General features: G+C 43.7%; 1 long non-coding RNA gene across 1 annotated transcript; it reads left to right on the top strand.

Moving 5' to 3' along the window:
- Positions 1-8,904: 8,904 nt before the first annotated feature.
- On the top strand, positions 8,905-24,345 carry LOC309519646. The gene is made up of 3 exons (XR_014213929.1): positions 8,905-9,249; positions 22,173-22,393; positions 24,275-24,345. It is a non-coding gene; the product is annotated as an uncharacterized lncRNA (long non-coding RNA).
- Positions 24,346-27,538: the final 3,193 nt, after the last annotated feature.

The following is a 27,538-nucleotide window of genomic DNA, read 5'->3' as shown; positions in this document are numbered from 1 at the left end:
TTAACGCTCACACCTTTTCTTTGTGTTATGAGAAAACATTTTAATGCTTTTGTAACTGCATGTGAGTTTCTGCCACTTATTTTTAAAAATACATTATTTCCCCACCTTTACCTGACTTTATTCTATAAACTTTGAAAGCTGAATATGGACACCGCAGTCAACATATATTTTCTCATAGGTTTGCAATCATATGCACATCTTTTATTTCTCCTTAAAGTTATTTCCATTTATTTTCTTACAACTACCATGATTTCAAACAGAGGTGGGAGTGCTGGTCTCATATTATGGCCGTGTGCTCAGCATTTTGTACACAATGCTACTGCATTTCTGCATTTACACACCTGCTGCCTCACCCTACCTACCAGATGATTTCTTTTTTACCCTTGGGGATGGGGTAACAAGCAGTAAAGACAGGATTTTGGGTGCAGCAGTGGATCTAACCCAGGCTTCCTCAACCTTGGCCTTCCAGATGTTTTTGGCCTACAACTCCCATGCTCCCTAGCTAGCAGGACCAGTGGTCAGGGATGATGGGGATTTTAGTCTCAAAACATCTGGAGGGCCGAGGTTGAGGAAGCCTGATCTAACTCAATCAATGCTTGTATATTAGAGGAATCCATGGGTTTAACATGAATCAACATTATTCTTATCATCATTTATTGTTATTTGTTTTACTATTATCCGAACTATTATTTCTCTGAAATTATCCTGAAAATTAGATGTGGCGATATTCACCATCCAACAAAATGCTACCTAAATTTTAGGAGTCCTTTTTTAATCAGACCTGTATTTTTATCCAGATCTTGAAATGCTTTCTTATCTGCCAAGTGTTTCTGTCCTGTGTGAGACTGAAGGATCATCTCGACTCCTGACATTCAGCCCGGACATTGAGATCCAGCTCTGAGGGCCTTCTGGCACTTCCCTCATTGAGAGAAGTGAAATTACAGGGAACCAGGCAGAGGACACCCGCCCTTATGGAATGCCCTCACATCAGATGTCAAGGACATAAGTAACTATTTAACTTTTAGAAGACATCTGAAGGCAGCCCTATAAAGTCATACCTCATGTTACATTTGCTTCATGTTATGTTCTTTCAGGTTACGTCCCGCAGCGACTCGGAATTACCGGAAAGGGTTACTTCCGGGTTTCGCCGCTCAGACATGCGCAGAAGCGCCAAATTGTGCCATGCACCTGCGCAGATAAGGCACTTCAGGTTGTGCTCTTTTCATGTTGCAAACGGGCCTCTGGAATGGATCGCACTCGCAAACAGAGGTACCACTGTACAGGGAAGTTTTTTAATGTTTAATGTTTTATTATGTTTTTATATATGTTGGAAGCTGCCCAGAGTGGTTGGGGCAACCCAGTCAGATGGGTGGGCACAAATAATAAAATTGTTGTTGTTGTTGCCCACTTAAAAATGTTGCGGAGTGTTTTTAAATAAATAAATAGGAACATGCTATGGACACAAGTATAGGCTGTTAATCAAAATGTTTCCTGGACTCCCCCCCCCATTCCCCCTCACAATAGTGCTCTATGAAGCAACAATTAGAGCATTGTTCCATCCAGCCAATCAGGTTCTTGGAGAGGGCCCTTCATTTAAATGCCTATGGCCATATAAGAGCAATGCTCGAGGGAGGCTATTTACACTTGCAGCTGCGTGGCTGAGCTGAGTACAACATAAGCGCTGAGTACAACATAAGCGCCATGGGTGCTGCCATCAAAAAGAGCAGGAGCAACCAATGCTCCTGCCAGAGAAAGACCCAAAGAAACCAGACCAGACAAGGGAAGCCGCAGGCCAAACAAGCGAGAAAGACAAGAACTAAGGAAGTCACGAAACATGTGAAGAAACTCTCTCAAAAGAAGGGTCCTGGCAGAGACAAGGAATGCCAGTTAACCAAAAAGGCTAGAGAGGACCTGAGCTCCTATGTTGAAGGACTTTGCAAAGTAGTAACTGCTGAGGCAGATCGCTTGAGGAAGGAAAAAAGTGAATCCACCATTAGCCATGAAGTTCTGGTAGCTGCCTTGGAGCAGTCCTTGTCACAGGGCTCCATGACCCCAGGTATCAAGAAGACCAAAAAGAAGGAAGAGGCTTCTGCGGAAGTCGCCACAAGGATGCCTAGCCCCTCTGAACAGCAGGCTATCTCAAACCAGAAGCTGCCAAAGCCACGCAAACGATCAGCTGCCCCTGCATAGAAATCATCCACCTGGGGCTGATATAAAAGAGACAACAAGAAAGGAGAAAGGGGGGAAATCAGCCTAACATTTGACTTTCAGTTGTGGTCACTACAACGTAAGGTATTGCCTAAATATTAGCCCTTGATTGGAAGCCAGGTCATCACATCACTCTTGCATGGTCATATTGGGAAGAATTTCTGAAGAAGTTGCTATCCTATGATGCTGACAACTCTAAATCATAAATGGATATTGGACATTGTACATTGAATGGGTGGGAGAACGTCACCCATGGTAAGATGAGACCACCCTATTTGGGCCAAACAAAATAATTTATTTCCATCATACAAAATTTGACCAATGTTGAATGACAATCTACCAGAGATGTATGCCACAAAAACTACTTAATCAAAGTTTGGAAAAGATCACATCTGAAATGTTTCCCAAGGGTAATTAAAAACAGAATGAAAAAAAATTCATCCTGGCCACCTAATCCAGCAAAATATTTAGTCATCTGTTTACTGAGTCTTTAACTTATTGATAACATTGGGGGAATATAGTGTGAGTAATTGGTTATAAGTATTTATATATCAATACCTTATATAGATTGAATCACTTTTTATACATTTCATCAGAAAATTAATCATCCGACACCAGCACAAAAGTTATATTGTAGAATTGTGGGCATGTACATGTTTGGGGCAACTTTTTAATCACCTTGGGATGGTGAACTGAGGTTTCACAAATGTTAAAGGGGGTGGGATCCAGCATATGAAAACAGGCAGCAAAGGAAACAATATATGCTCCTTTTGAGAAGAAGACAATTGCTTGCAAACTTGGACTTGCAACCTTGGACAACTTCACAGCATTAGCTTTTAAGAAAACGTTCCATGTTGCATTGTTTTTCTGATCTAAAAGTACCATTTGTATTTAAATAAGCCCCTCTTATTCAGTACATTTTGTTGTCAGGCACAGCCACATCATACATTTAAAAAGCCTGGCTTCCCCCATTGAATCCCAGGTACTGTACTTTGTTAAGGGTGCTGGAAATTGTAGCTCTGTGGTGGATATACCACGGTCCCCAGGTTTCATTAAGGGAAACCGTGTGATTTAAAAGTATGGCATGACCACAGTCCAGCGAAAGGCAGGAAAAGTAGACAATGAACCTGAAAATGTTACATATTAATTTGAACTAACTGAGCATTCGAAAGGGTTAGAGGAGAGGTTAGTGTTCTGTAGAGAGGAGAGGTTAGTGTAGTAGTCCACATATTCTGCATACAGAATGCCCCAGGTTCAATTTACAGAGAAAAGGGTAACATAGTAGTGAGAGATGTTTTTAAATGAGACTTGGAGAGCCCCTACAAATTGGAGGATTTTTTGAAAGAACACATTCAATAGTCTGCATTTAAACTGTACATATTTCGTGTGACCATTTTGCATAAAAGACACATTTTGCATTCTTTTCAATGCATATTATGCATATCTCATACATATCTTTGGTGTAAAAGATGAATTTTGGATGATTTTTTAATATGTGTGTGCACTGAAACGGCACAGCAAAAGACAGAGTAATGCCGTATCTTGACTTAGGAGTTGAACATCAATCTGCAAGCAAGTTCAGGAGCACCTGATTGGGTCATTCCACTGCAAAAAGCAGGCCAAATTAATTTCCCCATCCTTAGTCATGAATAAAGGGAAAGCAGAGAGGAGACCAAAGTCAGACTCCCCCCCCCCTGATGAGCTATAAGCAGTCTGATTTTTAAACAGGAGATTCTTGATTACAGTTCTAGACCTACCAAGAGCCAGAGCGAGGCAGGTGCACGAAGCAGCTGATTTTGAGTGACATATAAGGGCAGCAAGTGCTTAATTATTTAATATATTGTTATTGCGATTTTTATTACCAAGGGATGAAGGGATATTTTCTGCTGTAGTTACCATAATGACCTGACCAGCTTTGGAAACTCTTCACCTTGACTTGGTGAGAGGCACCATTTGCTGCTCCGCCTCAGGCAGCAAAATACCTTCCTCCAACCCTGATTCATTATTTCTACACGATGCAGAGTACAATGAAGAAGTCAGAAACAAAACATGAACCAATAATGGAAGTCTATTTAAACACATTTGTATCTGGGCTGGTTTAAAAAAGAGGGGAGGGGGAGCCCTGTTAAGTGAAGTATATCAAACACCATTAAAGCCTGGAGTTTACAAAGGGCTGGAAATGTAAAAAGAAGAAAGGTACTCTTCACCACATGTGGTGGGAATGTGATAAAAGCTTTCTGGGAGATGATTTATAATGACTTTTTTAAAAAAGGGTTAAAAGTACATTTGTTAAAAAACAAAACAAAACCAGAAGCCTTCCTGTTGGGTATAATAGGTGAAGAGTTACCGAGAAAAGATAAATAATTATTTATGTATGCAACGACAGCAGCGAGAGTATTATTAGCCCAGAAATGGAAGCAAGAAGAATTACCAACAAATGAAGACTGGCAGGTGAAACTGATGGACTATGCGGAGATGGTGAAAATGACGGGGAAGATCAGAAACTGAGAAGATCAAGTATTCGAAAAAGGCTGGAGCAAATATTAGAATTATTTAAATGACCATTGTAAACACTTAAAATTACTGGCAGGAATGTAAAGAGCTTGTAATGGGAAATGTTAATCAAAGGTTTCTCTTTTAGAGTTAATTAAGTATTGGTTTATAAGTACAATATGCAGTCAATTTGTATCACAGTAGAAACTCATGGAGGGGCAGAAGGAAGTCAGAGGGTCAAATTGAAGCAGTAAAAATGTTCTGAAAAATGGATGTTATGAAAAGTAGGGGAGGGGGAATGAGAGAGAGAGAGAGAGAGAGAGAATATATTTGGGGGCTCAGGTGAGTTTCAGGAGGTATTTGGGGGTTCAGACCACTGTGATTTTCATTTGCAGTACACAGGCCAAAAGTCTTCCCTCATATTCCCAATGTTCATATTCCCAATGATTAAAGTATTACGTGAGAGATAATGATTATTCTACAAATTGTAATAAATGCAAACCAAAAGCTGTCAGATGGAATATTGTCAGAAGGGGAGGGTGGTGGAATGTTGCATGGAGTTAGAATGAATGACAGTGGTAGAGTGTTGAGGATGACAGTTGAAGAGAGAGGAAGAGCTGGCCAGAAATAGAAGCAAGGAAGGTAAACGGCGTTTCCGTGTGATGCTCTGATTCGCCAGAAGTGGCTTAGTCATGCTGGCCACATGACCCGGAAGCTGTACGCCGGCTCCCTCGGCCAATAAAGCCAGATGAGCGCTGCAACCCCAGAGTCAGCCATGACTGGACCTAATGGCCAGGGGTCCCTTTACCTTTAAGAAGACAAAATGGAGTGTGGTGGTTGATGGGTCATACAAGCTGCATTGGCATTCTGGAGCAAGCTCACCTGATCTACAGCTTCAAAAATAATGTTCAGATTATAGTGTTGTTTGCTCAGGAATCCACACTCCTAACACATACCATTAGATTGTCTGGACCTTTTCATGAAACCTGAGGAACCCATAAAAATTGTTCAGTTGAGGTTAATTGTCTCATAGATTCTTTTAAAATGGTTGACCAGTGAAAAAAGGAATGTAGCTAGCAACTTACCAAAATGCATTCTATTAGGAAAATTTGCTTAGCAAAATTGTGTTTGTTAGGAAGAGTCTGCACTAAATTGCTGGTGAATATTCACTTTTTAAAAAACAAATAAATCACATAATAATATGGGAATGGGGAGAACTGAATTTCAGAGTGGAAAAAAGAGAGAGACTGAAATGGACAGGTTTGCTTATCATGGCCTTGCCCATGCTGTTTGATTTAAGACCCTGAGGGCAAAGAACAAGGGTCACCAGGTATCATTGTGATATCAGGTGGTCATTTATTTATTTATTTGGATTAATACCCTGCCCTTTGTCATAAAGAAGCCCAAAGTGGCCCAAGGCATCAGCCAAATTTGGTGTCAAATTTGGCTCACTGGGTGAGGAGTGGGTGTAAGGATCTTTGATAGTTTGATTCCAATTCATGATATAATCTTTCTTTCTGGTCCTTCCAGGCCATATGAGCAAATGATTTCATTCCTTGCCGTGGTTGTTGTTGAAGTGGTACTTAACTGGGTTGTGGCAGGATAGGACTAGTAGCAAAGATAATAAAACACTGGGAAGAAAAACATCACTTTTAAAGATTGCATTTTAAGGGTACTGGAAACTGCACTCGCAATGTACATAATGATGCCACTTTAAAGCTGGGTGTTATTTGTGATTGCTCTTTAGTAAATAGCATGCTTCTGGGAGCCAGCTGCTTCCTACAATTGCAGCTCCTCCCAATCGATCATCCCCCCCCCCCCAGGAAATAAATTTCCAAGTCTCCTAGGTGGTCCTTCATGTTAGCAATTTGAATAAATAATGCTCCCCAACTTACTGTTAGACGAAGAGAGAGAGACTTGAAAATTAGCACTCTGATCATGCAAAGCATCTTCGGATTCACGGTGAGCTGTCAGGAACTTGATGCTGGTAATGGAAGAAAGGCCATGCATTTGAGAGAAGAAAGTGCGAGGTGCTGAGCGAACTGGTACACCGGCCGGATGACAATTTAACGAAGGCAGATAATATTCTTGTTACGTTTTCTAATGGCAGGGGGAAGTGGAGTTGCTAGGGCTTCAAATGGTATATTCCAAAGAACATCCACATTCAGAGACCCCATATGCTGACATCTATAGCAGGGAACTGCTGCACTCACTGTTCTCACAGGGACATCTCAAGGACCATTTTTGGAAACAGGATGCTAGATGATATAGACATTTAACCTGATCCATCGATATAATTCTGTGTTCTAACACCAACAAGTGCTTGGAGATACAGATAATCCCAAGTGCCTGAGGCTTCTCAATCTGCTGCATCCCTCCAGCCCATCAGAGTCCCAGGCTTTCCTATCCATTCCATTCTTATTTTGTCTGGGCTTTTGATTTCTGTGTAGTTTCTGAGCAACTGGTAGGGGTGGTGTGTGTGTGTGTGTGTGTGTGTGTGTGTGTGTGTGTGTGAGAGAGATAAGGCTGTGAACAGCCGCCCTATCTGCCCTGTGGCCCCAATCTGGGGATCCCCAATCGGGTTTATCCACCCTGGGCCAACATAGGGCCCATCTGCCCCATTCTGGATCCAGTTCCAAGTTAGTCTGAAGGTGAGGTTAATGTTTATTTATTATTTATTATTATTATTATTATTATTATTATTATTATTATTATTATTATTATTATCATCATCATTTAAAAAACAATTAAACATGTGGCTGGGTAGGGAAAGGAAATGTTGCATTTCCTTCTCACCTACTCCCAGGCAAAAACAGGGTGGGGGGGATAAATTTCTGCAAGGAAACCTGCAAAGGAGAATCCTGCACCGTGTACGGTCAGCACATCTGTTGCATGGAGGCATTGATCCTGCAATGTGCTTCTTTACAAGCAGCTTCTCTGCATAGAATACACTTGTAAAGGAGTATCCTGCACCATGCAGGGCCAGTGCCTCCACTGATGGAGCCATCAATTTTGCATCACGATGCTTCAGGGAGGAGAGAGAGTCAGGTGTTAAATGTCTACCTTCTCCTGGAAGGATGCAGCTGGCAGCCAAAGTAGGTATTGGCCTTCCTGTGAGGTTTTCCAGCCTGATAACTGCCACATTGCCTTGTCTGGTGTCCCTCTCCCCCGCCCGACAGCCTTGGATCACTCTGGACCATGTCACTCCCCCAACCAGTACAGATCTGTGACTTGCTGGCCGTGACTTGTCCAAAACCAGAGTTCCTTCAAATATGCCTAGTTTGGCTTGGGACTGCTAAGTCTAACTGTTTAATGTACATTGAAATGGAAATATATAATGTGCCTGTATTCCACCAGGTCAGAGGCGTCACTGAAAATTAGGGCCCGGGACCTTTAATCTTTTATTATTCATGGCTTTAGGGTCCTCTGTGGGACATACCAGGAGAGGCGGTCCCATAAGTATGAGGGTCCTAGGCCACATAGGGCTTTAAAGGTCAAAACCAGCACCTTAAACCTGACCCTATACTCCACCCGGAGCCAGTGCAGCTGATAGAGCACAGGGTGAATATGCTCCCATGGCAGAGACCCTGTGAGGAGCCTTGCTGCAGCATTCTGCACCCATTGGAGTTTCTGAGACAGTTTCAAGGGCAGCCCCCCGTAGAGCGAGTTGCAGTAGTCAAGCCTGGAGGTGACCGTCACATGGATCACTGTGGCCAGGTCAGGCCAGGTCTTCAGCCAAATCCAGTGCACTACAGCTCCCATCATTTCTGACCATTGGCTAAGCTGTCTGGGGATTATGGGAGCTGAAGTCCAGCACCATCTGTGGACTCAAGGATGAAAAACACTGTGCTAAGGAAAATCTATACAGCTATACCTGTATGTAGGCTTTACTCTTGTTTTGGAAAACTGATCATGCAGGGTTCCAGAATACGTGCAAAGCCTGTGCTTGAAGAGAAGTCTGCTGTTCTCTAACTGAAGATACAAGGACCCTTCTGCCCCATTTTTAACCCAAATGCTATTTTCCCTACCCATCTACAAAGGCTTCGGCTTCCCTTCTTGCAAGGACACTTTGTTGTACACAGGCTTCTACTGGTTACATACAGGGTATATTTCTCTGCCATTTGTGCCCCTAAAGTGTGAAGTTTCTCTCTCTCAATCTTTTCATCTCCTTGAATCTCAACTGGGAATGTGTCTAGCCAAAGTACAATACATTATTTATTAGTCAGCAAGTGGGGATGTGAGACTACTGAATTTAATGTTGACAGTAGCCAAGGATACATGCTTTGCCTAGAAAACAAGGAAGAGCCGGGAATGAACTTTTACGAGCACAAGGATAAATAGATTACTCTTAGGCATTGTAGCAAAAGTCTCTGGGAAAGTTCCTCTTGCCTCAACATCAACTTCAGCCTTTGATATAAAGGGGAACCAGCAAATTTGAGAGCAATTTATTCAGGCAGGATACATTTCTTGAGAAAGTATTGGGGATTGTTTATATCTACAGAGTTGGCTGCCCCTGTTGAACGTTACTGGGAAGAAAACTCTTCAGCTGTAAGTGCATTATGGAGAAAAAGAGGAGTAGATGTTGTGGTCGCACGTTAGAAATCTGTCAAGTAGGGTGAAAGTAAAATTTACTTAATGGAAAAACCTAAAGAAGCAAAAAGAATGAGAAGAGCCCTTGCGGTATTGCAAATCCATAGGTCACTTGCAAGTCATATGAACTACAGGTAGGGGATGGGAGAGAAATGTGATTCAGTTTACGCTTAAATGGCAGAGCCATTCTGAATGCACACTGCTCTGATTTTGCGATGCAGTTATCCAGCCAAGTAATGGGTACAAAAAATGCATGTACTAAAGTGTGCCTAAAAGGCATATATTTGTGAAAGGAAAGTACAAAAATTGCTATTTGGGGGAAATTCTCAGTAAAAAATGTGTATACTAGGCAACATGGCATTGAAAAAGTACGTGGAATCCATACTAAAATGATGAATTCCCCTCACACCCAGAAAGAAGATTTAGATGTTATATTTATTTAAAAATGATGAATTAGAACGTGTGCCAATTAGCTGAATAGTGAAGTGTGGGCAGGAAGAATCAATGGTTACATAACTGGTAAGCATCCTGCACCCCCTTTGGAATGTAAGCCACTACATTATTTGCTCCCCAGCCAAGGACTGGAAAAGTCAATGAGGGGCTTCTCCCAAATTCTTACTCAGCCTCATAAAAGGCAACTTGCTAAAGTCCACGTGATAGAGAGAGAAGGCACTGCAAAGGGCAGAAAAGGAGACAAAGCAGCCTTAAATACCAAGCTAGTTCTTAGCTCTGCCCTTTGGACACTCAGCCCTACATGGTTTCATGCCCCCACCCAGAAGAAGTGACCACCTTTTCCCCTGGGGGGGGAACCCACCTGTGCAGAAAGTAGGAACAGTGGCATTGCAAGGGTGGGCGGGGGGGGAGGTGCCCTGGGGGGCATATCTGTGGCGGTGAAAAGAAGGCACCCTGTGGGCTGCTCACCCTGCCACCCCCAGGCACGGCAGCAAGAGCAGCCATCATGCCGCCGCAGCCGCATGTGGAGGATCCTCCGTTCGCTGCTGCAGCCGCAAGCAGAGGATCCCGTCACCATCCGTACGGCACTCAAGCAGCGCAGGCGACAAACCGCTACATACAACGTATGCACAGTGTCGCATGCATGTGCTGTACGTAGCGACACCACACATGCGCTGTATATAGCGGTTTGCTGACAGCCCCACTCAAGTGTCGTATAGACAGTGGTGGGATCCCTCCACTGCCACTACAGCTGCAAGCGGAGGATTCTGCCGCCACTGCCACCGCAGCTGCGAGCAGAGGATCCTACCACCATCCGTACGGCACTCGAGTGGGGCTGGTGGCAAACTGCTATGTATGGCGCATGTGTGGCATCGCTACATACACTGTTCATGCGTTGTACGTAGCAACACTGCACATGCACCCTACGTAGCAACGCCGTGCATGCATTGTGCGTAGCAGTGCCACGCATGCGCATCCGACGGTTTGCCCTGTCCCAGGTGTCAGCCTTCGTTCGCCCCTGAGTAGAAACACAATTTTCATGAATGGAAATGTGGAGAACGAAACTTTAAGCCTAAGAAAATGAGAAACCACAAGTGACAGATTTGCCCATCCCTAGTCCCTATGTTCACTTTTAGGCAGGCCATGGCACAGTGTGGAGGCCAGCAGTAACCATGCTCCTTGTACTCCTTGCTTCTTGCCCTCGTCCTTGTTCTTTCCTGGGGTCTTATGAGGCAGCAGCTCCTGCCAAGGTAACCTGAGACAAGGAAGTGAAGGAGAGCAGTTAGATCTCATTCCCTGATGGAGGCGAGATTTTCCTTGCTCAGAGGTGGTGGAGAGCTTTAGTCATGAGGACCAAAGATGGTCCTCCACTCATCTTTATCTGGCCCTCAGTACCCTCCCCGAGCAAAGCCCCCTCCCCTGGCAACACCCCTTGATCCCATGTCCCATCCATCACCAGTCCTTCTCTATATTCTTCTTGCACAACCTTGAATATGATAGTGACTCTTGCTTGACTAGATGTTTGAAACCTCTGTCTTTTGCATGGCTAGAAAGTAGCCTACCATACCAAGGTAAGTGTTATATTCAGTGATTTGCCACTTGTGCCTCTGTCCCTGTTAACCACTGGCATGTGGTCCCTGAAAGATTACCCATAAAGCAATGCAGCTGTCAGGCTGGGGGGCGGGAATCCAACCCATGTCCTATAAGCACACCTGTGAGTTTGCCTCTTGAAGATTTAATCAAGATTTGTATTGCTTCATCAGAACATACAAGATTTTTAAGAACATTATAAGTTTTCCAATTCTCTGAGGTTGCAGTTCCCTTCCTTTCTATTTTCTCTCACATTTACAGTTAATCTTCTGCAGAAAAATCTATTCATACTACAATTGAAATTCTACATTCTTCAAAGCCAAGTGCTTTTTTAAAACCTCAATTAGAGTGGCTTTAAAACCCTTATTCCCTCATAGCAAAGATCAAAATCGTTCAAGAAATGCTAGTATGTTCCTACCTATAATCACTATTATTTCCTTAATTATGTTATCAAATGAGCACATGCTTCCTCTTAGCAATTTTGTGCATAAAGAGAATTAAGACTTGACTACAATGCTGCGTTGGGTGTTAATGCTTTTCCGTGGAGTTTGCAGTCGTCTTGGATCATTTCCTGGGTCTTTCATTCCTCTCCAACCTCAAGGGAAACAATGTCATTTCTCAGATCATCTGCACAACTTTAATAAATTGCAACTTTAAATAGAACTGGGAAAACTCATGTAAACAATTCTATGCCATCTGCTTACCAAGCGCTATCGACAAAAAGGCAGAATCATGGTGCAAAGTGTCATGCATCATATGAGTGGAAGCTGACACACTAGCCCCATTCATGCACTTTTTTCACATGAGCAAGCCTAAATGTGTGCCAAGGGAGGAATGCATGTCCCACTCGCCAGCAGCATCTTAATCCCAGCCAAATCCACCCACTGTTTTTCCACATTGAGGATGAAGATCTGGAGACTTCTAAATTCTTTTGGCTACATGAACTTAGAAGCTTTGTAATCACAAACTTTATGTTCTCGAGGTTCCCAGTCATGTAGTGGCTTCGAAACATGTCCCACTGACATGTTAGAAGCCCCCTACAAATGTCCCCATTCAATGCATGAGGTGAAGCAAGTACACCCAGTGCATGGGGGTAACCCAGGGGCAACCACAACATGTGCTTGAGCAATGGAACTTCCTGTCCCTCTCTTCTCCCAGCCATCCCTGCATCTCCAAAGCAGATTTACGTGGCTTGTGGGGGAAGAGGGGGTAAGTTCCATTGCATGAGAGAAAGTTGTTCTGCTTGTGCAATGATTTTGTTGGATGTAGGGATGTTGGAGAATTCCAATGGAGACAGAGGCGGGAGGAGCAATTGCCAGAATTTGAATGTTTCCCCAAAGCCAGGAAAGGAAATCCTGCAAGAGAATCCTCGCAGTATTCACTATGTTGGGATGGGGGAAGTTTAAGTCCACAAGTCAAAAGAAACAAAGATAATCAAGCTTGAGACAAAACAAAATTACTGCCTCTCTCTCTCTCTCTCTCTCTCTCTCTCTCTTTTATTGTTGTATTAATTTAATGTACAATCTTTGCTCCAGAAGACTTTACATCCAAAGTAAAGCAGTGTATAATAAAACCTTGAGTCTCATGTTTACATTTATACAGCTCATCTCCGATTCCCTTATTTTGGTATTCCTTGATGTTTGTCTCCTTCTTTTAGTTCCTTATTCTTAATCTCTTAGATCTCATATACAGTGGTACCTTGGGTTACAGATGCTTCAGGTTACAGACTCTGCTAACCCAGAAATAGTACTTCAGGTTAAGAACTTTACCTCAGGATGAGAACAGAAATTGTGCAGCGGCAGTGTGAGGCTCCATTAGCTAAAGTGGTACCTCAGGTTAAGAACAGTTTCAGGTAAAGAACGGACCTCCAGAACAAATTAAGTTCTTAACCAGAGGTACCGCTGTATATCTTTAACAATTTTTCAATTAATTCCCTCAACTCCCTCCCCCAAAACCCATTGCTTCCCTCCACCCATGTGTGATCTTCTTTACATACTGTTATTTTTTTGTTGTTGTGTTAACAGCTATTTATGTTTGTTATTCGATATTTGTTACAGTATTATCCTATCTCCTTGCACCCTTTAACCTATTTAACCTACTGGTCCCTTTCCTGTTTCTCTCTCTTTTGCGGTTGGCTGCTTTAAAAGTATTTTGTTCTGAAATTGTTCTATGGGTCTCTGGACTGCAATAAATATTTTTTTATTATTAAGTCCACAAAAGTTACCTAAATAAATACATTATTTTCTGCATTGTTCTTGATGTTTCCTTTCCACTTCAAATGCACTGAAATTATTTACATAAAGCCATTTCTGACCTAGGAGGAGAGGGGGTTGCGGGCAGGAATCCCTCCCACATCCCACGCGGGGGCTGGCCATTGCCCCCGCGAGCATAGGGAATCCCCGGGCGTGTCGCCGACCCGGCCCGCCAAGCGGCGGACCGGGGAGGCGGGGCCTAGCCTATTTAAGACTAGGCACACCCGGGGACCGCCCTCTTTGCCCCTTCCCAGCTGAGCGGTTTTTTCCCAACCCACCCACCCATTAGGTTTAGGTAGCTTTGACCTTGCTATGGACTTCAGTTGGTCGCCGCAAGGAGCCTGGTAGGAATTTTTCCAAGTTGGCACACTTCGAGCCTTTTGGTTTTTTTGCCTACCTCGTAGCAAACGTCACAACTTATTCGGTGTTGGCGGTTAGGCATTGGCAGGGGTCTATTGTTATGCAAATGAAGGGGGGAAGGAAACGCCATCATCTTCCCCAAAAGAAAAGGGTAGTCCGGTAGAGGACTCCGGGGGGGGGGGGCGTTGCCTTGTCCGAAACCTAGGGAGGCAAGGGCCTCCGGCACGCCCCAGAGCGGTGACACCCGCTGGGATCTTAGTTGGCGTACTTCAACAGGACTCCCACGGCTTGTGGGCAACCCTTCCCGGTCCCCATGCCGGGTAGTTGATAGGAGCCAATGCCTAAGGCCAATACCTTTTCAATTCTGTAATCAATAAAGTTGTGGCCTTTTATGCCCATTAACCTTAAATACTGTGTCCAGTGTCTTCATTTCACATGGGGGAGGGGACTTGCCACGCAAATAAACACGTTGCTTTTGCCCATAGAAGATTGTGAGATGAATAATCGTAGAAGAGGCTGATTTTAGTGGAATGGAGCTGGCACTCATTGCAGTGACTATAGGATGGGATGGAAAGCGCTGCCTCTTTACATCTTCAGCTCTGAAAGGGGAGCTCGGGGGGTTGGTTGCTAGAAGTCAAGCACTTCTAATGTGAACTACTTTTATCTATAATTGGATACAAGTCACTAGAGAGGGGACTGACTCTCAGGCTCTCCCTCTAAACACTTTGCACCCTTATGCATTCCTATGGATACATGAAGAGGGCTTTCTTTTTACTGCCATTCATGTTCACAGATGTATTTTTGTCAGTCCTCCTGCTTATGAAAATAAATATTACAAACCCCTGGTTTTTAATCATAGTAAATGTTGCATATATTCCTCATTTGTGGCTTGGCATAAAATCTCAGTCGAAACATCTGGCACACCCACACCCACAATTTAAACTGTTTCGAATGTGTTTATCCATTTCATTCCCTTATTTAAAATACAAAAGATGCTGCTTTTCAACACCGCTCAAAGCGGATTAGGCAAAAAGAAAACATAGCATAAAAATTAAATGACTAAAATTAAATCGTACAATATAAACAATAGAGTAACCCCCAGGAAGTCACAGACTGGCCACGTCTTGTGTGAAAAAAGAAAGCCATTTTACCTGTCATGATTTCCCCCTCTGTGAATTCTGGGAGCTGCAAAGAGTGCTGAGGCTTCTGTCCAAGGAGTAGGAATTTATTTCCTATCTATATTTTATATTTAGTTTTAAAAGATGTTTTAACTTGCATTTCTTGTTTGCTACCCTGAGCTCCACTGGGAAGAAGGGTGGGAGATAAATTCAGATGATGACAGTGGTGGCAGCGGTGTAGCTAGCCACTCAAGTGCCTGGTGCGGGGGCATGTCCTGCAGCCAGGGATGGGGCAAGCCTCTCCGATGCTTGGAGCCTCTTTGCTGCCTCCCCCCACAGCTATAGGTGGCTGAGGGAGAGGCAGTAGGCAGACGCAAGTCCCACACTGCCATTTCAGGCAGTGCAGAATCCGCAGGCGCCTAAGCCACCACATTACTCCTAAAAAGTTTCATGAGCCCATTTTTTTAATTTAAAAGCTCATTTTGCGTGTGTGTGTGTCCCCCCCGTACTGACACTCGGGGCAGACCACACCCCCTGCACCCCCTTCCTCCGTCACTGAATATATGAACAGCAAATATGGACAAGGGTGGCACTGTGGTCTAAACCACTGAGCCTCTTGGGCTTGCCAATCAGAAGGTTGGTGGTTCAAATCCCCGCAATGAAGTGAGCTCCCGTTGCTCTGTCCCAGCTTCTGCCAACCTAGTAGTTCAAAAGCATATCAGAGTGAGTAGATAAATAGGTACCACTGTGGCGGGAAGGTAAATGGCATTTCTGTGCACTCTGGCTTACGTCACTGTGTTCCGTTGTGCCAGAAGCGGTTTAGTCATGCTGGCCACATGACCCGGAAAGCTGTCTGTGGACCAATGCCGGCTCCCTAGGCCTGAAAGCGAGATGAGTGCCACAACCCCACAGTTGCCTTTGACTAGACTTAACCATCCAGGGGTTCTTACCTTTTACCTATCAACAGCAAATGGTCAAATTTTGTTCTTTTCAAAAATATGTGTTTTTCAAGAGAGAAATGTGTTTTGGTTCATCAGTAGTGAATATTTTGCCTTCTCCTTTGTTTATCCAGTCAGGGATCAGTGAAATGAGACCAAGGTTTCTCTTTATTGATAGTACTTCAGGGATTCTTCCATGTCCATCATCTCTTAACACATGCTTCATGAAGGATTTCCAGTGCACTCAGATTCCCTCTGTGGGGAGAATATCCCTGCCCTGGTGAGGAGAAGGGGCATCAATTGTGCTTGAGGCATCATCCTCAATGAATGTAAGAGACTTAATTTTTCAAGTTCCTATTCACAGAAGATAAGTGTGCCCCGACACACCATTTGGCAATCAATTGCTTCTTCATTCCTCATCAGGGTACCCAACATCATCTATAACTTGCTGTTGTAACAAAAGATTAGCAAGCTGTTGCAAGCTCCATTCCTACCAGGTGCTGGTATAAATTATCCTACCAGCAAGCAGACTCACAGCTTTGGCCATATGTTCATGGAAACAGCAAGGCAAGGAAGTGTGTGCAGGACTGACGCAAGGTGATGGATGTAGAATTTTTGGAATGCATTACTACAGCACCCAAAGAAGGGGGGAACCTGGTTGGAAACAGAAGTGTCTCTTGGTATTCGCTGCACATATGGGATAATAAAAAAAAATAATAATCCCCAAATAACACTGCTGCATCTTATGAGTTATTAGATATAGTGCAGCTGTTAGAAAGATGTGATGGGTAGTCTATCTGGAGAATGCAGCATAGCAGGAAATGGACAAGAACAAAGACTGCTTCCATCATATAATGCAATATTCATGTGCATTAATGCAGTGTCTCGAATTTGCATAGGAACTTTTTTCTAAAATCAAATTTATATCCTGCCCTTCCTCCCAAAGGAGCTCAGAGTGGCAAACATATCTGTAACAAAGATTAAATAAAAATTTTAAAAACCATTCAAACCTAAGCAAAAAAACAATGAAATGCATGCAACCCATCAGGTGTCTGAATAGGTCCACGGAAACAGAAACTGAGGTTGCCGGGGGCAGGGGTTTGAGAGGTCAAAATGAAGACAAGAGAGCATCTTGGGATAAAAATGGCCACCACTTTATTGGTTATGGATGTCAGTAGGCTTTGGCATAATGATTGGGTATGGATCCTGAATCGACCTGCCCACTTGCTGCTTGATTAACCCTTCAGGGTCAATCCTGGATTTAAAGATCACTCTATGACATGAATCAGTTCTTGGCAATTCCTCCAGGACACCATCAGGGAAGGTCTATGACCTTTTAGCCCCTTTCTGGGTATTTGTACAGAAACGTCCCCCTGGCTCCTTTACTGGGGTATCTTGACCAGAGCGGGTGGGGGGCTGGTTTCCTACCTGCCCCCTTTTACTGAACTAAGGATCCAACCCAATGCCTTCTCCACCAACAAGTTGTGATGGTTTCTACGAGGTAGGTGAAACCTCCAAACAGGCCCAATTTTGTATTCAGGTGAATTCCTCCCTTGCCCCAAATACAGCGACTGAAATGCTCCATAGCAAGGTCTTCGGTACACCCTGCCCACTCACCCCGGGCAGGGCCAGAATTATAGGGTGGGAGGGTGGGACACCCAATTTCGACTGTGCTGATGGCTTAAATGAGATTGGGGTGGACCTGGTTGAAGCCAGGTGGCCAGCCAAGGAGATCCGCCCCTGCAATTCCTGCCTCCACATTACCCTGTTAATTGGGCTAACAATGATTTGAAAGGTAATTCCCACGTAGCCTCCCACGTGGTTTCCCAGCATGCTAAACATGTCTGTTGACCGCACAGGATTAAAGCATTCACACACACACACCCAACTCATCTATGGCTGCACTGGGACGCAGTAGCTGCTGCCTTGTTGTCAACAAGCATTTAAAATAGTACAATTATGGCCCTTTCCTAATGTCAAGAGGCAGAGCGTTCCATTGTATGAGTGCTGTCACACTAAAGTGGGTGCAGCCATCAATAGGAACATGGGAAGAGGCTTTATACTGCGTCAGACCTTTCCGCTCTGTTTCATTCAGTAAAAAATATCTCCATGATTTCAGGCAGTGTTCTCTTCCAGGCAAACCTGGAAATCCCAGGAGTTGATCCAGAGACCTTCTTTGTGCAAAGCAAATACTCTTCCGTTGAGCTTTGACCCCAAATTTTTTGCCTCGTACTGTAGGTTAGATACCCCCCCCATACACATGTCTATTCTCCATCTACACAGGATTGTGTCATTCTCATAATTCAAGGATATTTGTGCCAGGCAAAAGCACCCAAGTAAGGTGCAAAACAGAGAATGCGAGGGGTGTTTGATGGGAGAGAAAGGATGTAGTCAATCCCAAGGCCCAAATAATGAAGCCTAGAGGAGTCCATTCCTGAGGTTCCCCGCCCCCAGCATTAACAGAAATGGGAGAAATTGATCCCACCTCTGTTAGCCATTTCTGAACATTCAGACCACTACAGACCCCCTTTTATGTTTAAATCAGGGATGGGGAGCGTAGGGCCCAGGGGCTGAATGTGGCCCTTCAAGACTCACACTGTGGGTCTCAGGACTCTCTTAGAGCTATAGTCCTCACTATAAGCCTGGCTGGAATGTGTCCTTGAACTATGATCATGCATCTTGCTTTCCCAAATGGGGAACAGAGAAGGGTGTGCAAGTGTGTGTAGAAACTAGCCGACTGCAGAAAGGTAAAACTTGGCATTTCTTACTCCACCTACGTTTGCTTCTGGCCCTGCCCACTTCTGGCACTTGAGCCTCTGGAAGGTTCCCTGTAAGGGCGTATGGTCTGTGGGTGCACAAAGATCCCCCAACCCACTTTAAATAAAGGTTATACCACTGTTTATCCAATTACCAGTGTTTTGCCTCTTCCAGGTGTGGGCACAATTATCTACTTGAAATCAAAATTTACCATGTACTAAAAGGTTAAAACCCACTTTCCCATTATTGTTCCCCACCCTTCCTTCTTGCTATTTGGAGCTTGTAAACATCATCACTGCAAACAAAGTCCCTGATTAAATGCCAAATGAATTCATGTGAAAACAAATAAATTAGGAGCAGCAGATTGCTTGAAATGATTCCTCTGCTAATGCTGCAGTTGTCGCACGAGGGCTTGCGAAGGTGGAAGGCTCAGCTTGCACACCAAGAAAACATGCTATTGTGATTAGCAACCTGAAGCTGGTTTTCTAACAGAGCGCTGTGGGAGGGGTGTAGCTTAATTTATATGCAACTTTTCCACAGTAGACGATGCTCAAAACAACTCACAAGGACAGAAAAACCTGTCAGTGTGTCTCATTTTCCCAGTCAAATTCAGTTTGCATCATGAGTCCAACAGCATTGCAGGGGGTTGGACTGGATCATCCTCAGGGCCCTTCGAACTCTACAATGTTATGATTGAATGATACACATTTTTGCACATATTACTTGGCTGTACTGCAAAGTTTGGAAAAATCAGGGTTTGGGTTTTTGCTGTGTTTTAGGTTGTGTGTTGTTTTGGGAAGTGTAAATAAGAGTCTGTATTAAAATGCAAACTGAACTGAATCTACCCATTATCTGTTTTCCCAAAAGACATTTGAGAGAGAAAGAGAGAGAGAGAAATTGTGTGTGTGTGTCAGTGTAAAGACAATGCATTACAAAACATCACAAACCCAAATGAGGCAAATTAAACAAGTCTCATTCAATATCATCATGAAATAAAAATATACAGAAGCAGAAGCAAAATTAACAGTAATAAATACCCAATAAACATTAGCCAACATGCAATAAGCGTTATCCAATAAGCATCCCAGGCACATACCAGCATTGAACGATAACATGCTTCCAATATGCAATCTAGATTCTCAGCAACTAGAAATAAAGCCAGGTTGCATTAAAAATAGAAGTCATGTCAGTTCAGCATCCAACTGATACTTAAAAGTACCCCAAATAAAATAGAATCTCACTGCCTCTTTTCATAGGTAAATGGGGTGACCAGAATTCTAATCCCAACGTGCCTTTCCAAAATGGAACCCACAAAACCACCAGCTGCTAAAATAGGTCAAGGAAGAGCTTAATAAAAAAATAGAGTCCTGCTAGTTCGGAATTCAGGTCCATCAAATCCAGTGTCTTGTTTCCAACCATGGCCAAGCAAATTGCCCAAGGTCTCAAACTCTACCACTATCATGCCCTCCAACATTTCTTTGATGAAAGTAGGGAGATCCTATTCAATTATTATTATTATTATTATTATTATTATTATTATTATTATTATTACCCTGTCCATCTTACTGGGCTGCTCCAACCACTCTGGGCAGCTTCCAACATATATAGGTAAAGGGACCCCTGACTGTTACATCCAGTCGTGGACAACTCTGGGGTTGTGGCGCTCATCTCGCTTTACTGGCCGAGTGAGCCAGTGTACAGCTTCCGGGTCATGTGGCCAGCATGACTAAGCCGCTTCTGGTGAACCAGAGCAGAGCAGGAAACGTTGTTTACCTTCCCACCAGAGCGGTACCTATTTATCTACTTGCACTTTGACGTGCTTTCGAACTGCTAGGTTGGCAGGAGCAGGGACCGAGCAATGGGAGCTCACCCTGTCGCGGCGATTCAAACCACCAGCCTTCTGATCGGCAATCGGCTTAGACCACAGCACCACCTGCATCCTTTCCAACATATATAAAAACATAATAAAACATTAAACATTAAGAAACGTCCCTGTACAGGGCTGCTTTCAGATGTCTTCTAAAGTTTGTATACTTATTTATCTCCTTGGCTTGTGAGTCGCATGACCTCATACCCTCCAATATTTCTCCAATGAAAATAGGGACACCCTAAGGAAAAGCGGGACATTCCAGGATCAAATCAGAAACTGGGACAGCTTCTGTAAATCTGGGACTGTCCCTGAAAAATAGGGACACTTGGAGGGTCTGCATGGCCTGTGGCCACAGCATGCCCTCGGGCTGTGAAAGCGCTTGTCCAATGTTCGGTGGAGGTTGGTCCATTAGGGCAAAGAGGGTCTGCCAGCCCCCACCTCCCTGCCTTCTTATTTGCAACTAGTGCAGGGGGGGGCACTGGCTGTCTGCTTGTGAGCTAGTGTGGTGTAGTGGTTAAGAGCGGTAGTGGTTAAGAGCGGTAGTCTCGTAATCTGGGGAACCGGGTTCGCGTCTCTGCTCCTCCACATGCAGCTGCTGGGTGACCTTGGGCCAGTCACACTTCTTTGAAGTCTCTCAGCCCCACTCACCTCACAGAGTGTTTGTTGTGGGGGAGGAAGGGAAAGGAGATTGTTAGCCGCTTTGAGACTCCTGAAGGGGAGTGAAAGGCGGGATATCAAATCCAAACTACTCCTCCTCCTCCTGCTTCTTCCTTAGTCTATGGGTTGCCCTTGTAGAACTCAGCATGGAGGAGGAGGGCAAAAACAAGAATAAGATTTCCTCTGGCTATCATTAGTCTGGCTTCACTTCCTGTGGGCCTCCCTTCCTTCTGCCCCATCAGTACCAATGAGCACCACCCACCACTGCTTGTGCCAAGGGTAGTAGGGGAGGAGCAAACAGCTGCATAAGCCATGCTGGCTCACTGTCTCCAGTCACGTGCTTTAAATATATGGTGAACACGCAGCCTTAAGCTTGTGCCAAAGCCGATTTATTTTAAGATGTGAATCTCGCTTATTACTCTGATGTTTCTGTGGGAGATATTTCCAGCGGATAGTGCCCAATATAATAGAAAGATTAAAAGCAGAGTGTGGAAGTGGGTAAAACAAATGAATTTTAACAAACAAACAGTGAAGCACATGGTACATTTCAATAACAGGGTAAATTGACTCCAGCCTTTGCAAGAGTGGAGATGTTACAGACGGTGTGAAAATAAATTGGCTAACCTGGTACCTAGGAGTAAAATTGTGCAGGAGCATTTCAATAAATCTCAGGGAAATGAGATGTATAGGCTCGCTGCAAATTGTGCAGTTTCCACTTTCTTTTAAATGGTATTGGCTATGTAAACAAGATCCTGTACATTTCAGCTTTTGGTTGCTGTTGTTATTGAATAAACAAAACATGGAATGGGGAGTAGAAGAAGATGAATTAGCAGGAGTGCTTTTGCCATTAATTGGCAAAGGTTTGCTTTCGTTTCCACGATTCCAGGTGCTATTTCAAGAGCTCGGCTTGTTAGACACTTTGCTCGGTTGCCGTGCAGAGAAGTGGATGATATATGAACACCAGGAGTGGCAAACGGGGGATGCGGAAAATGTGTTGAAGATGGATCTGGAAAGAGACAGATGGCAACTCATATGAACGCCACAAAACCTGTTTATCACAGGAAAATCTGTACATGCGGACAAAGCCAGGCATGCCACTTTGTAGAGGTAGGAACAGCAACCGAAAAATTGATTCTTATCTCAGCCTGCCAAAGCTCACCCCTGGCGTGGCTGTCACCAAATGTTTAAACTGATAACCCCCTCTAAAGCAGCTTGGATTTTGTATTTTTAAATTTGCTCTCCCAAAATGTTGGAGGGTATGACATCAAGGTCTGTGGTTTCAATGAATAATGCCTTCCAGGCCTGTGTAAGGCGACAAAGAATCATAAAATTGTAGCATTGGAAGGGACCCTGAGGGTCATCTAGTCCAACCCCCAGCAATGCAGAAATAACACATATGCAGTGGTGGCTGGTGCCCTTTGGAACCGGTAGAAAAGAAGCCAGGGAGCCCAAACTGTCGGTTTAGGCAGAGCCAACTAATTCTTGTTTTGTCCCCATTCTCTTCCCTGCTGAATTCTGCAAGGGCAACTCATAGTAAGCAGCAGGAAGCAGAAAAGCTGGGCTGGTTGTAAATAAGAAAATAGGCAGGTGGGGACTGTCCAGAGACATATTGAGGTTGCCCAGGGCATAATGCCCCAATTTCCCTAATGGACCAACCTCCTTTACACATAGAAACATAAAGAGGTGCCTTCTCCCAAGTCAGACCACTTGTCCATCTAGTTCAGTATTGTCTACACTGACTGGCAACGGCTCCTCGGGGTTTCAGACAGGGTACACTGGCAGCCTGTAAAGGCCAGGGGTTGCATCTTGGACCTATTTTCATGCAAAGCAGGTGTTCTACCTCTGAGCTGTGGCCTTTCCCAGGTGACATCTGCACTGGGGATGGGGAACCAAATTTGTCAGAGCACATATTGGATTCATCTTCACCTAGTTTGTTGGAGGAGATGTCTCCATAACTGTGCCATTTGTGGGGCAGGGTGCCCCACCTCATTACTCCCTGCTTCCAAAGCAGCCAATTTAAACCAAGGGATGACCACACTCCAAAAAAAAGTGGAGCAAACTCAAGTAATATGACACAACCCCATTAGCTTAGGTCGCTTCTCCTAGTTTGTTATCCAGATAAGGACTCTTGGTTTGTATTCTTGGAAGGTTTAAGAATCCCATCTGCTCATCCACACCAGCCTATTGAGTCCCATAACCAGAATTCAGTTTGGGGCATTGATAAAAAATCAAATCCAAAAAGAGATAGAGGCAAATCATATTGTCCTGCTGGTTTTATTTAAATAGCTACGTACCTGCTCTCTTCCTCTCCCACATCTTGTTAAAATGTGGGTGATACAGACTAATCCCAGAGCCAAGGTCAATTGACTTCTTTGCTAGGTGGATTATCACGATGTCTGCTGATCAGCCAGAGATTTGGGATCATTAATGCTTCATTGCCTTCATTGATTTTTGTTAAGTACACTATCAAGGAGGTACTCCAGTGATTTGAGTGTATTGAAAGAAATGTCTGATTTTCTAAAATTACCAAAATCTCTCCCCACTCCCACCCCTTGCCTGCCATCCTCTTCACAGACCACTTTGCCACAGGCTCTCTTCAAATTCTGAAAAAGGTTTGGCATGGCACTAATTTTCAGGGATAGCATAACTTGTCATCTATGCTCTGGTAACCTCTAGGTTATATTATTACAAGGTGCTGTACATGGGGCTGCCTCTGAAGATGGTATGGAAACTTCAGCTGGTGCAGAATTCGGCAACCAGGTTGCTCACCAGGGCAAGACATATTACACCGATCCTGGTCTGACTGCACTGGCTGCCAATGAATTTCTGGGCTAAATCCAAAATGCTGGTTTTTTTGTTTCTTTTAATAGTTAATACATCAGTTCATTTCAATTGACCATCTTTAACAATAGTTGAAAAATTACAAAACATCACTTTAAGTTCGTCAAATTTTCATATTTAACTTTTACCTCTTTATCTCTTTCTTAGCAAATCAAAAAGAAAAGGACCAAAAGAAGAGGGTGAGAAAAAAGAAAGGAGAAAGAGGAAAAGGGAAAAGGGAAAAAAATCAAAAAGAAGGAATTAAAAGGGGAAAAAACACATTTGACTTCTGATTAGACTCATTGTATTGTTATTTCTATTATTTTTTCACACACAGTTCCAAATTACTGTATTACTTTCTTTGTTTTTATCAGATACCAAAAACATTATATTTCTTATTTTACAAGAATCATTCTAGTTCTGCCAGGAGATCTTTATTTTTACAATAGTTTTCCAGATAGTCTTTAAAGATTTTCCATTCTTTCTGTACTTTCTGTTTTGGATAACCTCTGACTCTCCCTGTCATCATGGCCAACTGCAGATATTCTATCATTTGGACCTGACACTCGTTTATTGTAGGTGTTTTATCACTTTTCCAGTTTCTTGCAATTAAGATCCTGGCTGCAACTGTTGTGTACATAAAAAGTGGTCTAATATCTTTTTTGATTTCTGTTAACATTATACCTAGGAGAAAGGTTTCAGGTTTTTTCTTAAATGAGAACTTAAATAACTTTTTTAATTCATTATGTTATTCCAAAATTCCTTATTGGCTGTGCATTCCCACCACATGTGCATATATGACCCTATACTATCTTTACACCTCCAGCAAGTTGGTGATCTATTTCTATACACCTTCACAAGTTTTGCTGAAGTGTGGTGCCATCTGTATTGCATTTTCATAATATTTTCTCTGAGATTATAGCACACCGTAAATTTAATGTCCTCCCTCCATAATTTCTCCCATTGATCCATATAGATGTTATACCCTAGGTCTTCACCAATTCTTCTTTCACCTCCCATTCTAAAAGTAGGTTATATATTCTTGAAATGTATTTTCCTTTATATTGGATTAATTCTTTTTCAAATCTAGATGTTTCTTTTGCTGGTTTTGAGCTATAAAGTCTTAAAAGGCTCAGGGTTGCAATACTTCAATAACTGCCTCTCCCCATATGAACTAACCTGGATCATCATCTCTGTGTGCCTCCTCTACAATCAGTCCAGAGGGTGGCAACGTGAGAATGGGCCTTTTTCTGCAGTGGCTCCACATTGGTGAAATGCTCTCCCCAGGGACGCTCACCTGGCTCCTTCATTATACACCTTTAGGTGCCAGGCAAAAACATCCCTCTTCACTTAGGCCTTTGTCTGATTAAACAGTCTATGGCCTTTTAAAGGTGTTGGGCATATTTTTGTTTGTTTTTGGCTAGGTTATGTATTTTGTTTTTAAACTGTAATCCACCCTGTGATTGATTGATTGATTGATTGATTGATTGATCGATCAATCTAATAGATTTTGCGATATAGCAAAAACCCACTTTTGGGGGTGGGGTGGGGGGAATGACAACTTTTTTTCTGATGGGCTTTCCCAGTTGGAGAAATGGGTCTTTGCCATGAGTATCTAGCAAAACCATACATTAGCAGTGTCCCCCCACACACATATGTGGGGGTTGTGTTCTGGCCCCCCACATGCATAAGTGCAAAGTGGGGAGCATCCTCTAAAAAGCCTCTAAATGCCTGTTTTTCTGTTCTCCAGTTCTCTGTCTGCACAACTAGAGTTGAAGCTCTGAGGATGGGTGGGAAAACATTTGTTGCTGCTGTGCCACCCTGTGCGTCAGCTGTTAGGCAGAGAGGCAGAGCAACCTAAAGTTCTGCTGCACCTCCAGTCTCTTCAGGGCTTCCTCCATTCTCACTGACATCCTCTTTGGGCTCTGGGGAGGGTCTCCTTGTGAGACTCAGGGACTTCCCAGCTCTCTCCCACCATTTTCTGGTATGATTCTATTTATTTATTTCCTGGTGTCATGTATATACGCTCACAAGTAGCACACACATATATTGGGGGGGGGGCTGTATTCTGTATGGTTTTAGTTTGGCTTTAAATATATTTGCCAGGGTGTGTAGATGGGGAAGGGGTCATGTGTGGTTTTTCGCTGCTTTTTGCTGTTGTACATTGTGTTGAAACAACTGTGTAGAAGGTGATTAATATAAAACAACAACAATAAAGCGTGTTCTCCCTAACAGAGAGCACGTGTTGCGGTTGGGGAACAGGCCGCCCAGCCATGACTAGGCAAATTAATCTGCAACCCTGGCCTTTAGGGTTAATCGGGTTGCTGGGGGAATATGATTGTTACCAATTTGGAGGAGGAGTCAGAAGCTTTAAATAGAAGGGCCAGACGTAGGGACGTCCTCTTGGCCGTTTTGCATCGGATCACATGGAGCACTTGGACAATCTTCTCATTGTCTGGTTACATTTCTTTATTTTTTATTTCCCCCCCTTTTTTTAAATCCTCTCTAGTCCCTTAAATAATTTAATTCCCCCCTTTATTTCCCCTTTCTTTTTAATCCTCTCTAGTCCCTTAAATAATTTAATTCCCCCCTTTTCCCGTTCGATTTCCCACCCCACCCCTTACCCTGCCCTGTGGGAAGATTCTCCCTGTATCTGTGGCTTGCCTTTCCCAATAGTGAGAGAGCCCCCCGTTAGGGGCTTTCTTTTGCAAAAAGGTTTCCCCCATTTCTCTTGTTGAAATTGTGTGGCTAGTCAGGGCTGTTCCCAGCTTAGCTGGTATCACTTTCGTTTATAGTATCCCCGAAGGTTGGCTTTATGGCTCTCTGTGCCTCCAAGGACTATGAGCACTCTGTATATGCTCTTGAACTATGCTGTTTCTGAACAAGTTTATTTTCCTTAAGCGGCCCATTTGTGATAAAAGAACTTGGGGTTTCTTGAAGGGGTGCTTCCCTCAAAAAGGGCAAGCTAGGGGCTACCTCAACTCTGCTATTTCACTGGAAACATTTATGCCTGGCCTAGCAGGTGATCCTAGGGCTTTGCCCTAGAATTCGATGGCCTGGAAGTGTTTCTGGCCTGAATAGTGTCCCCATGTGGTCCATGAAGCATTGGTTTCACTGGGTCAGCGGATAGTGCCGGTAATGCCTAGGTTGCAGGATTGGTCCCTGTATGGGACAGCTGCATGCTCCCCCATTGCTCTACCTGGACACTTAGGTCCTTTTGGTGTTTACCTCACTGCGAGGGATGTAACAGGCGCCACATTTGCAATATGCAACTGGGAGAAAGCACCTTTGCGTGCCCGCATTGCAGTTTGCGTTGCAGAGCACGGCACTGCACGGGCTGCAATTGCATTGCATTGCTAGGAGATTTGCAGTTGCATTGCACGGAGCGTGTGTGCATTGCATGGAGGGTGTGTGTGCATTGCACGGAGTGTG

Source organism: Podarcis vaucheri (assembly GCF_965113315.1).
Source record: "Podarcis vaucheri genome assembly, chromosome: 15".
Classification (NCBI taxonomy): Eukaryota; Metazoa; Chordata; class Lepidosauria; order Squamata; family Lacertidae; genus Podarcis; species Podarcis vaucheri.
This window is presented reverse-complemented; position numbering and strand designations above follow the sequence as displayed.